Raw genomic sequence first — 12063 nt, forward strand, 5'->3', positions numbered from 1 at the left:
CTGAATATAAGTCCCATATTAGGTATAAGATTTGCAAATATTTTATTTCATTCCATGGGTCATCTTTTCACTTTCTTGATGGTATCATTTGTGCCACAAAAGTCTTAATATTGATACCGTCCAATTTCCTTTTTTCCCCCCTTTTATTGCTTGTACTTTTGTTATAGTATTTAGAAACCATTACTTAATCCAAAGTCACAAATTTGCTTCTATGTTTTTGTTTAAGACTTTTATAACTTAGCACTTATATTTAAGTCTATGATCCATTTTGAGTCAATTTCTGTATATAATTGAGGTAGGAGTGCAAATTTATTCATTTGCTTGTGGATATCCAGTTGTCCCAGCTTCATTTGTTGAAAGAGTGTTCTTTCTCCATTGAGTTGTCTTGCCGCTTTTGTTGAAAATCAACTGATTATAAATGTAAAGGTTTATTTCTAGACCCTCAATTCCATTCCATTGATCTATCCTTATGCCAGTACCACACTGTCTTGATTGCAGTGTAATTTTGCAGCAAGTTTTGAACTTGGGGAGTGTGAGTCTTCCAACTTGTTTTTACAAGATTCTTTTGGCTATTCTGGGTCCCTTTAATTTGCATATGAATTTGAAGATCAGCTTTTCTGTTTCTGCAAAAAAGGAAGTTACGATTTTGATAGGGGTTGTGTTAAATCTGTAGATGAATTTTGTGAGTATTGCTATCTTAATATTAACCCTTCCAATCCATGAACATGGAATGTCTTTCCATTCATTTATATCTTTAATTTCTTTCAACAATGTTTTGTAGTTTTAAGTGTACAAGTCTTGTACTTCCTTTTCCTGACTATGTTATTCTTTTTCATTCTATTTCTTAGTATGAAATAGCATGCTATTGTAAATGGAATTGAATTCTTAATTTTTTCCATAATGTTTATTGCCAATGTATAGAAATAAAACATTTTTATAAATTAATCATGTGTGTTGCATCTTTGCTGAGTGACCCCCCCCCCGCCCCAGTGCAATATTGAATAGAAGTGGCAAGAGTGGACATCCTTGTCTTGTTCCTGACATTAGGAGAAAAGCGCTCAGACTTTCACTGTTAATTAAGATGCTGTGGGTTTTCTTCGATCCCTTTAGCAAGTTGAAAAAGTTTCCTTCTATTTATAATTTCTTGAGGTTTTTTTTTTAATTTTGAAAGGTTATTGGATTCTGTCAAATTGTTTTTCTGCATCTTTTGAAATGATATTTTTTGCCATTTATTCTATTAATATGGTGCATTACACAAATTGATTTTCAGATAGTAAACGAATTTGCCTTCCTGGGATAAATCTCATTTGCTTATGGTATATAATCCTTTTCACATGTTGCTGGTATCAGTTTGCTAGTATTTTGCTAGTGATTTGTGCAAATATATTCGTAAGGGATACTGGTATGTAGTTTTCTTGTGACGTCTTTGTTTTGTTTTGATATCGGGGTAGTAATGACCTCATAGAATGAATTGAGAAATGTTTCTCTTCTATTTTTTAGGAAGATTTCATGAGGGATTGGTACTGATTCTTCTTTGAGTTTTGGTAGAATTTACCAGTGAACTTATTTGGGCCTTGGCTTTCCCTTGTGGGAAGTTTTAAAATTACAAATTTGATTTCTTTACTTGTTACAGGTATATTCAGATTTTCTATTTCTTCTCAGGTCAGTTTTCGTAATTTGTGTTTTTCTAAGAACTTCCTATTTCATCTATTTTATCTGATTTGTTGGCATAAAGTTATTTGTAGTATTCCTTTACAATTCTTTTTATTTCTGTAAGGCTGGTAGTGATGTTCTCATTTTCATTCCTAATTTTAGTGTCAAGTATTCTTTCTCTGCTTTTTTCTTGGTCACTCTAGTTAAAGGTTTGTCAATTTTCTTAGTCTTTTTAAAGGACCAAATTTTTGTTTTTATTTTTTTAAAATCATTTTTCTATTCTCTATTTCATTTTTTCTGCTCTAATCTTTATTATTTCTTTCCTTCTGCTTTTTTTTAGGGGTTTAGTTCACTCTTATTTTTCTAGTTGAAAGACTAGGTTATTAATTTGAGTTCTTTCTCATTTTTAAAAAAGTAGTTTTTGGGCTTCCCTGGTGGTGCAGTGGTTGAGAGTCCGCCTGCCGATGCAGGGGACACGGGTTCGTGCCCCGGTCCAGGAAGGTCCCACATGCCGCGGAGCGGCTAGGCCCGTGAGCCATGGCCGCTGAGCCTGCACGTCCGGAGCCTGTGCTCCGCAACGGGAGAGGCCACAACAGTGAGAGGCCCGCGTACCGCAAAAAAAAAAAAAAAAAAAAAAAGTCCCTCTTTATCTCTAGTAACATGAAACCTCTTCTCTACAGGCAAACTGGGAATAGAGTGATTGGGTCCCCCGTCATCTCAGCCTGCTGAGCCTAGAGTAGAGCTTTTCCCCTATAAGTAGGGGCTGAGTGAGGGAAGGGAGACTGGTCCTCTCTGCAGCATGAACCAGAATAGAACTTCTGCAACCTGGGGCTGGGGAGGGGGATGAGCAAAACCAGTGGACTGCCCCCTGACAAGATGAAACAGGAGCTCCACACTGGGAGCCGGAGGGAGGGGGAGCCCTCTTCTTCTTGGACACATTGACTTGGGGCAGAGCTTCTGTAATGTAGAGCTGTGGGGTAGGGGGTAAGGGAGTGAGTTGTGGCTCAAATACCATAGACTCTCACTGTTCTTACTGAGGTTTAGTAGATTTTCTAGAATGAATGTTTCTCCCATTGCTGTACGTATTTAGGACAATTTCTAGAGACTTTAAATAATTTTTTAAAAATAATTTTCACCAATTAAACAGTTGTTTTGCTGGAGAGAGAGTCTGCCAAGCTCCTTTTGCACCTTTCGGGAAGTATTTCCCCTTCATGTATATTTTTAAAAGAATAAGTAGGACTAGGTGTATCTTGCTTGGGTTGAACACCACCCAGCTATTCTCGACAGTTGAGGTTGCTGTGACCAGAAAGGAGGAAAAACGAGACATAGTCCTTGGTGGCACCAAATTATAAAGAAATAGAAGTTGGCTGCTGATGGGCTTCCCTGGAGGCGTAGTGGTTAAGAATCTGCCTGCCAATGCAGGGGGTATGGGTTCGAGCCCTAGTCCGGGAAGATTCCACATGTCACGGAGCAACTAAGCCCGTGCGCCACAACTACTGAGTCCACATTCTGCAACTACTGAAGCCCATGCGCCTAGAGCCCATGCTCCACAATGAGAGAAGCCACTGCAATGAGAAGTCCACATACCACAGCAAAGAGTAGCCCCTGCTTACCGCAAGTAGAGAAAGCCTGTGCACAACGACAAAGACCCAACACAGCCAAAAATAAAATTAAAAAAAATAAAAAGAAGAAGAAGTTGGCTGCTGAGTGGCCACATATTTGCCTTTCACTTCTCTGAGAAATCAGTCTCGTTACTCAGCAACTCAAAATTATGGCAGCAATAAAAGTGCAATTGCATTTGTGTGAAGGCCTGACGTAGCCTAGTGCTTTGGATTGCTGTATAAGCTCAGTGCACAAATGCCAAGGCAGGAGGTTGATTAGCAAGAGGCCATTGATTTTTAAAAAAATCAAATTATGTAGCTGAAAGGGAAAGTGGAACTTGGTAGAAATGAAGAAATGCCATTCTCAAACTGGGTGACTCTTGTTGGAAGAAGACCTAGTTAGTGGTGGGCTGATGTAGGCCAGGGAGGTCTCAGATCCAGAGGGCAGGCATGTTTACCAGGGAAGGAGATTCACTTGGTGGTGGTATGATCAGAAGCTCAAGGGTGTTGCACCAGCCAGGCAAGGATGTGCCAGGATGGAGTAGTCTCAGCAGGTGGTTAGCTTGCTGCTTGCAGGACACCCCCTGCACCTCGGTCCCTCATAGCCTTGGGAAAATGGATGCTGAGGCATGAGACAGATCCCCAGTGTTCACGGGGCACAAGATCAGAAAGGGTCCAAGCACCAAGGCTGACGAGATGAATCTTGAACAGCAGGCTATGGGCTTCTTAAATTCTCCTAAGTACCAGATGATTGGGTTTTGAGCCTGGGGTGTAGCTAAATCTGTGGTGGAAGCTGATTGGCTATAGCTGTAGGCATTTGAGACTCTTGGGGACAGAGAATTATGTAGGAGAATACAGCTCTCCTTAGTTGGCAATTCAGACAATAATAATAATCACAGTAGTAATAGTAGTAGTGACAGCAACAGCACCTATATTCCACTTATAATGTGCCAAGCTCTCTTTCTAAGTATACATTTAATCTTTAGGAAAATCTCATGAAGTAAGTAATATTATTACCCCATTTTAGAGATGAGAAAGCTAGAGGCATAGAACATTTAAGTAGTTGGGCCTGTGTTGCACTGCCAGCACTTATTGGAGACAGAGCTGAAACCCAAGCGTCTGCTCCACGGTCCATATCTTCTTACTGCATCCATCACATCAGATGATTTCTGAACTTTGTTACTCATCCCTAAGTGGGAAGAACAACAGACACCTCATCAGAATGTAGAGACGATGAAATATCTGTGGGAGTACATGTAAGCCAGAAATCATGGTCCCTACGTTCATTATTCATGATTGCTACAATCCCCAGGCTACCCTCAAATACAACCCCTCTGCCTGCTTCTTATTCTTCTTCTTCCTTTTTTTTTTTTAGATAAGTGATTGCTTTTATTTATTTATTTTTGGTTGCGCTGGGTCTTCATTGCTGCGTGTGGGCTTTCTCTAGTTGTGGTGAGTGGGGGCTACTCTTCATTGTGGTGCGTGGACTTCTCATTGTGGTGGCTTCTCTTGTTGTGGAACACAGGCTCTAGGTGCATGGGCTTCAGTAGTTGTGGCACGTGGGCTCAGGAGTTGTGGCTCATGGACTCTAAAGCGCAGGCTCAGTAGTTGTGGCGCACGTGGGCTTAGTTGCTTTGTGGCATTTGGGATCTTCCTGGACCAGTGATCGAACCCGTGTTCCCTGCATTGGCAGGCGGATTCTTAACCACTGTACCACCAGGGAAGTCACTGCCTGCTTTTTTTTTTTTTTTTTAACATCTTTATTGGAGTATAATTGCTTTACAATGTTGTATTAGTTTCTGCTGTATAACAAAGTGAATCAGCTATATGCATAGACATATCCCCATAACCCCTCCCTCTTGCATCTCCCTCCCACCCTCCTTATCCCACCCCTCTAGGTGGTCGCAAAGCACCGAGCTGTGCTATGCAGTGGCTTCCCACTAGCTATCTATTTTACATTTGGTATTGTATATATGTCAATGTTACTCTCTTACTTCGACCCAGCTTACCCTTCTCCCTCCTCGTGTCCTCAAGTCCATTCTCTACGTCTTGTGTCTTTATCCTGTCCTGCCCCTAGGTTCATCAGAACCATTTTTTTTTCTTTTAGATTCCATATATATGTGTTAGCACATGGTATTTGTTTTTCTCTTTCTGACTTATTTCACTCTGTATGACAGACTTTAGGTCCATCTGCCTCACTACAGATAACTCAAATTCGTTTCTTTTTATGGCTGAGCAATATTCCGTTGTATATATGTGCCACATCTTCTTTATTCATTCATCTGTCAATGGACACTTAGGTTACTCCCATGTCCTGGCTATTGTAAATAGAGCTGTAATGAACATTGTGGTACATGACTCTTTTTGAATTATGGTTTTCTCAGGATATATGCCCAGTAGTGGGATTGCTGGGTCACATGGTAGTTCTATTTTTAGTTTTTTAAGTAACCTCCATACTGTTCTCCATAGTGGCTGTATCAATTTACATTCCCACCAACAGTGCAAGAGGTTCCCTTTTCTCCACACCCTCTCCAGCATTTGTTGTTTGTAGATTTTTTGATGATGGCCACTGACTGGTGTGAGGTGATACCTCATTGTAGATTTGATTTGCATTTCTCTAATGATTAGTGATGTGCATCCTTTCATGTGTTTGTTGGAAACCTGTATATCTTCTTTGTAGAAATGTCTATTTAGGTCTTCTGCCCATTTTTGGATAGGGTTTTTTTTGTTTTTGATATTGAGCTGCATGAGCTGCTTCTAAATTTTAGAGATTAATCCTTTGTCAGTTGCTTCGTTTGCAAATATTTTCTTCTATTCTGCTGGTTGTCTTTTCATCTTGTTTATGGTTTCCTTTGCTGTGCAAAAGTTTTGAAGTTTCATTAGGTCCCATTTGTTTATTTTTGCTTTTATTTCCATTTCTCTAGAAGGTGGGTCAAAAAGAATCTTGCTGTGATTTATGTCATAGAGTGTTCTGCCTATGTTTTCCTCTAAGAGTTTTATAGTGTCTGACTTTACATTTAGGTCTTTAATCCATGTTGAGTTTATTTTTGTGTATGGTGTTAGGGAGTGTTCTAATTTCATTCATTTATATGTATCTGTCCAGTTTTCCCAGCACCACTTATTGAAGAGGCTGTCTTTTCTCCATTGTGTATTCTTGCCTCCTTTATCAAAGATAAGGTAACCATATGTGCATGTGTTTACCTCTGGGCTTTCTATCCGGTCCCATTGATCTATATTTCTGTTTTTGTGCCATACTGTCTTGATTTCTGTAGCTTTGTAGTATAGTCTGAAGTCAGGGAGCCTGATTCCTCCAACTCTGTTTTTCTTTCTCAAGATTACTTTGGCTATTCAGGGTCTTTTGTGTTTCTATACAAATTGTGAAAATTTTTGTTCTAGTTCTGTGAAAAATGCCATTTGTAGTTTGATAAGGATTGCGTTGAATCTGTATAGTCATTTTCACAATGTTGATTTTTCAAATCCAACAACATGGTATATCTCTCTATCATTTGTATCATCTTCCCTGGTGACCGAGGATGGGAGCTGGGTGCACATGGTGGGCATGGCGCACTTCAGCGACGACAGCAAGAAGGACATGGTGAAGGCCATCTGGGAGGTGCAGTCTCACGTGCTGAAGACGAACAAGTGTACACTGCTACGTGAGGCCAAGAACATCAGCCTGGAGAAGCTGCAGCAGGCCATAAGGCAGAACGGGGTCATGTCGGGACTCGTGCAGATGCTGCTGCTGAAGGTTTCCACCCACATCACTGAGAAGCTGGGCATGGCCCCTGCAGGTGAGTTCAGGGAGGTTTTCAAGGAGGCCAGCAAGGTGCCTTTCTGCAAGTTCCACCTGGGTGACCAGCCTATCCCCGTCACCTTCAAGAGGGCCATTGCCACCCTCTCCTTCCTGCAGAAGATCAAGCTGGCCTGGGGCCTATGTTTCCTGTCAGACCCTATCAGCAAGGATGATGTGGAGCGGTGCAAGCAGGACCTGCTGGAGCGGATGATGGCCGAGATGACCGGCGATTTCCCTGACCTGCACTGCACCATCGTGTCTGAGCGGGACGCCTACCCGACCTACATGCTGAGGCAGGCGGCCTGGTGCCTGGAGCTTCTGCGTGCCTCTGAAGCTGAGTGCAGAAAGTGCGTCCCCTCCATGGTGGTGGGCATTGTGGGCATGGGCCATGTCCCTGGCATCAAGAACTGGATCACTGACCGCAACATCCAGGAGATAATGATGGTTCCCCTGCTGTCCGTCTCTGGCAGAGTGTCCTGGCTGACCATGAAGGCCACCTTCTTGGGCTTCCCGGGCTACGGCCTGTACTGGATGGGGCGCCATGCCGGCAGCCTGGTTTTGTCACTGCCTGTCACCCAGTACTGCCTGCAGAGGGCCCCCGAGGCCTGGCCACACAAGTAGGAAGGACAGAGGGAGCCACCACGTCTGTCCAGGGGGCTGCCCATGGCTGCTCCTGTGACACAGCCAAGGGGCACAGGGGCTGGCCCCCTGAGGAGCTCCTGGGTGCCACTCCCCATGGGGGTCCAGCTTAGCCTCATATTCCCTCTCCCAAACAGCCCAAATAAAGAATTATTTCACTCTCAATAAAATAAAATAAAACTACCCTTCATCAGTGTCTTATAGTTTTCTGCATACAGGTCTTTTGTCTCCTTAGGTAGGTTTATTCCTAGGTATTTTATGCTTTTTGTTGCAATGGTAAATGGGAGTGTTTCCTTAATTTCACTTTCAGATTTTTCATCATTAGTGTATAGGAATGCAAGAGATTTCTGTGCATTAATTTTGTACCCTGCTACTTTACCAAATTCATTGAATGGCTCTAGTAGTTTTCTAGTAACATCTTTAGGGTTCTCTATGTATAGTATCATGTCATCTGCAAACAGTGACAGTTTTACTTCTTTTCCAGTTTGGATTCCTTTTTCTTCTCTGATTGCTGTAGCTAAAACTTTCAAAGATATGTTGAATGATAGTGGTGAGAGTGGGTAACCTTGTCTTGTTCCTGATCTTAGTGGAAATGCTTTTAGTTTTTCACCATTGAGGATGATGTTGGCTGTGGGCTTGTCATATATGGCCTTTATTATGTTGAGGAAAGTTCCCTCTATGCCTACTTTCTGCAGGGTTTTTGTCATAAATGGGTGTTGAATTTTGTCAAAAGCTTTCTCTGCATCTATTGAGATGATCATATGGTTTTTCTCCTTCAATTTGTTAATGTGGTTTATCACATTGATAGATTTGCGTATATTGAAGAATCCTTGCATTCCTGGAATAAACCCTACTTGATCATGGTGTATGATCCTTTTAATGTGCTGTTGGATTCTGTTTGCTAGTATTTTGTTGAGGATTTTTGCATCTATGTTCATCAGTGATATTGGCCTGTAGTTTTCTTTCTTTGTGACATCCTTGTCTGGTTTTGGTATCAAGGTGATGGTGGCAGTGTAGAATGAGTTTGGGAGTGTTCCTCCCTCTGATATATTTTGGAAGAGTTTGAGAAGGATAGGTGTTAGCTCTTCTCTAAATGTTTGATAGAATTCGCCTGTGAAGCCGTCTGGTCCTGGGCTTTTGTTTGTTGGAAGATTTTTAATCACAGTTTCAATTTCAGTGCTTGTGATTGGTCTGTTCATATTTTCTATTTCTTCCTGATTCAGTCTTGGCAGGTTGTGCATTTCTAAGAATTTGTCCATTTCTTCCAGATTGTCCATTTTATTGGCATAGAGTTGCGTGTAGTAATCTCTCATGATCTTTTTTATTTCTGCAGTGTCAGTTGTTACTTCTCCTGTTTCATTTCTAATTCTATTGATTTGAGTCTTCTCCCTTTTTTTGTTGATGAGTCTGGCTAGTGGTTTATCTATTTTGTTTATCTTCTCAAAGAACCAGCTTTTAGTTTTATTGATCTTTGCTATTGTTTCCTTCATTTCTTTTTCATTTATTTCTGATCCGATTTTTATGATTTCTTTCCTTCTGCTAACTTTGGGGTTTTTTTGTTCTTCTTTCTCTAATTGCTTGAGGTGCAAGGTTAGGTTGTTTATTCGAGGTGTTTCCTGCTTCTTAAGGTAGGATTGTATTGCTATAAACTTCCCTGTTAGAACTGCTTTTGCTGCATCCCATAGGTTTTGGGTCATTGTGTTTTCATTGTCATTTGTTCCTAGGTATTTTTTGATTTCCTCTTTGATTTCTTCCATGACCTCTTGGTTATTTAGTAGTGTATTGTTTAGCCTCCATGTGTTTGTATTTTTTATAATTTTTTTTCCTGTAATTGATATCTAGTCTCATAGCATTGTGGTCCAAATAGATACTTGATACCATTTCAATTTTCTTAAATTTACCAAGGCTTAATTTGTGACCCAAGATATGGTCTACCCTGGAGAATGTTCCATGAAGAGAAGAAAGTGTATTCTGTTGTTTTTGGATGGAATGTCCTATAAATATCAATTAAGTCCATCTTGTTTAATGTGTCATTTAAAGCTTGTGTTTCCTTATTTATTTTCAGTTTGGATGATCTGTCCATTGGTGAAAGTGGGATGTTAAAGTCCCCTACTATGATTGTGTTACTGTCGATTTCCCCTTTTATGGCTGTTAGCATTTGCCTTATGTATTGACGTGCTCCTATGTTGGGTGCATAACTATTTACAATTGTTATGTCTTCTTGGATTGGTCTCTTGATCATTATGTAGTGTCCTTTGTCTCTTGTAATAGTCTGTATTTTAAAGACTATTTTGTCTAATATGAGAATTGCTACCGCAGCGTTCTTTTGATTTCCATTTGCATGGAATATCTTTTTCCATCCCCTCACTTTCAGTCTGTATGTGTCCCTAGGTCTGAAGTGGGTCTCTTGTAGGCATTATATGTATGGGTCTTGTTTTTGTATCCAGTCAGCCAGTCTATGCCTTTTGGTTGGAGCATTTAATCCATTCACATTTTTGGTAATTATCGATACGTTATGTTCCTAGTACCATTTTCTTAATTGTTTTGGGTTTGTTTTTGTAGGTCTTTTCCTTCTTTTGTGTTTCCTGCCTAGAGAATTTCCTTTAACCTTTGTTGTAGAGCTGGTTTGGTGGTGCTGAATTCTCTCTCTCTTTTTTAAAAAATTTATTAATTTATTTTTGGCTGTGTTGGGTCTTTGTTGCTGTGCCCAGGCTTTCTCTAGTTGTGGCGAGTGGGGGACTACTCTCTGTGGGGTGTGTGGGCTTCTCATTGCAGTGGCTTCTCTTGTTGTGGAGCATGGGCTCTAGGTGCGTGGGCTTCAGTAGTTGCAGCACGTGGTCTCAGTAGTTGTGGCACACGGGCTTACTTGCTCCTCTGCATGTGGGATCTTCCCAGTCCAGGGCTTAAACCCGTGTCCCCTGCACTGGCAGGTGGATTCTTGACACTGCGCCACCAGGGAAGGCCGGTGGTGCTGAATTCTCTTAACTTTTGCTTATCTGCATAGGTTTTAATTTCTCCACCGAATCTGAATGAGATCCTTGCTGGGTAGAAAAATCTTTGTTGTAGGTTTTTCCTTTCAACACTTTAAATATGTCCTGCCACTTCCTTCTGGCTTGCCAAGTTTCTGCTGAAAGATCGGCTGTTAAACTTATTGGGGTTCCCTTGTATGTTATTTGTTGCTTTTCCCTTGCTGCTTTTAATATTTTTTCTTTGTATTTAATTTTTGATAGTTTGATTAATATGTGTCTTGGCATGTTTCTCTATGGGTTTGTCCTGTATAGTACTGTCTGTGCTTCCTGGACTTGACTGACTATTTCCTTTCCCATTTCAGAGAAGTTTTTGACTATAATCTCTTCAAATATTTTCTCAGACCCTTTCTTTTTCTTTTCTTCTGGAGCCCCTACAATATGAATGTTGGTGCGTTTAATGTTTTCCCAGAGGTCTCTGAGATTGTCTTCAATTCTGTTTTCTTTATTCTTCTCTCTGGTAGTTATTTCCACCATTTTATCTTCCAGGTCACTTATCCATTCTTCTGCCTCAGTTATTCTGCTATTTATTCCTTCTAGAGTATTTTAAATTTCAGTAAGTGTGTTGTTTGTCACTGTTTGTTTGTTCTTTAGTTCTTATAGATCCTTGTTAAATATTTCTTTTATTTTCTCCATTCCATTTCCGAGATTTTGGATCATCTTTACTATCAGTACTTGGAATTCTTTTTCAGGTAGTTTGCCTATTTTGTCTTCATTTATTTGGTCTTGTAGGTTTTTACCTTGCTCCTTCTTCTGTGACATATTGTTTTGTCATTTCATTTTTTTTTTTGATGGGTGGTGCTGTGTTCCTGTCTTACTGATTGTTTGGCCTGAGACGTCTAGCACTAGAGTTTGCAGGCAGTTGGATGGAGCTGGGTTAGGAACTCTTGGAGACCTCACTCAGATTAATATTCCCTGGGTTCTGAGGTGCTCTGTTAGTCCAGAGGTTTGGACTTGGAGCTCCCACCACAGGAGCTCAGGCCTGACCTCTGGCCTGGGAACCAAGATCCTGCATACTTCGTGGCATGGTAAAAAAACAGAAAGAAAGAAAGAAAGAAGCAGTACAATATCAAAGAATAAAAAACAAAATAAAATTAGAAAGATAGAAAATATATTAGGAAAAACAAAACTGTAATTGAAACAATTGCAACAAAGTATAATAAAACCCGAACAGAAAAAAGGAAATAAATAAGGGGGGGGGAACAAACCAAACGGAGAGAGCAATAACAAAGTATAAAGAATAAAATAAAAGTAGAAAAATAAAAGATTTATTAGGAAAAATAAAAATATAAAAGAATGAGCAACAATGAATCAACAAGGTAAAACAGAACCCCAATCTAAAAGAGGAAAA

General features: G+C 40.4%; 1 pseudogene; it reads left to right on the forward strand.

Moving 5' to 3' along the window:
* LOC111175455 (traB domain-containing protein pseudogene) overlaps positions 1 to 7668 on the forward strand; it is a 75067-nt pseudogene extending 67399 nt beyond the window's left edge.
* The last annotated feature ends 4395 nt before the right edge of the window (positions 7669 to 12063 follow it).

Source organism: Delphinapterus leucas, chromosome 1 (assembly GCF_059928025.1).
Source record: "Delphinapterus leucas isolate spDelLeu-1000000601 "Yukka" chromosome 1, BTC_Dleu_Yukka2, whole genome shotgun sequence".
In the NCBI taxonomy this organism is placed as follows: domain Eukaryota; kingdom Metazoa; phylum Chordata; class Mammalia; order Artiodactyla; family Monodontidae; genus Delphinapterus; species Delphinapterus leucas.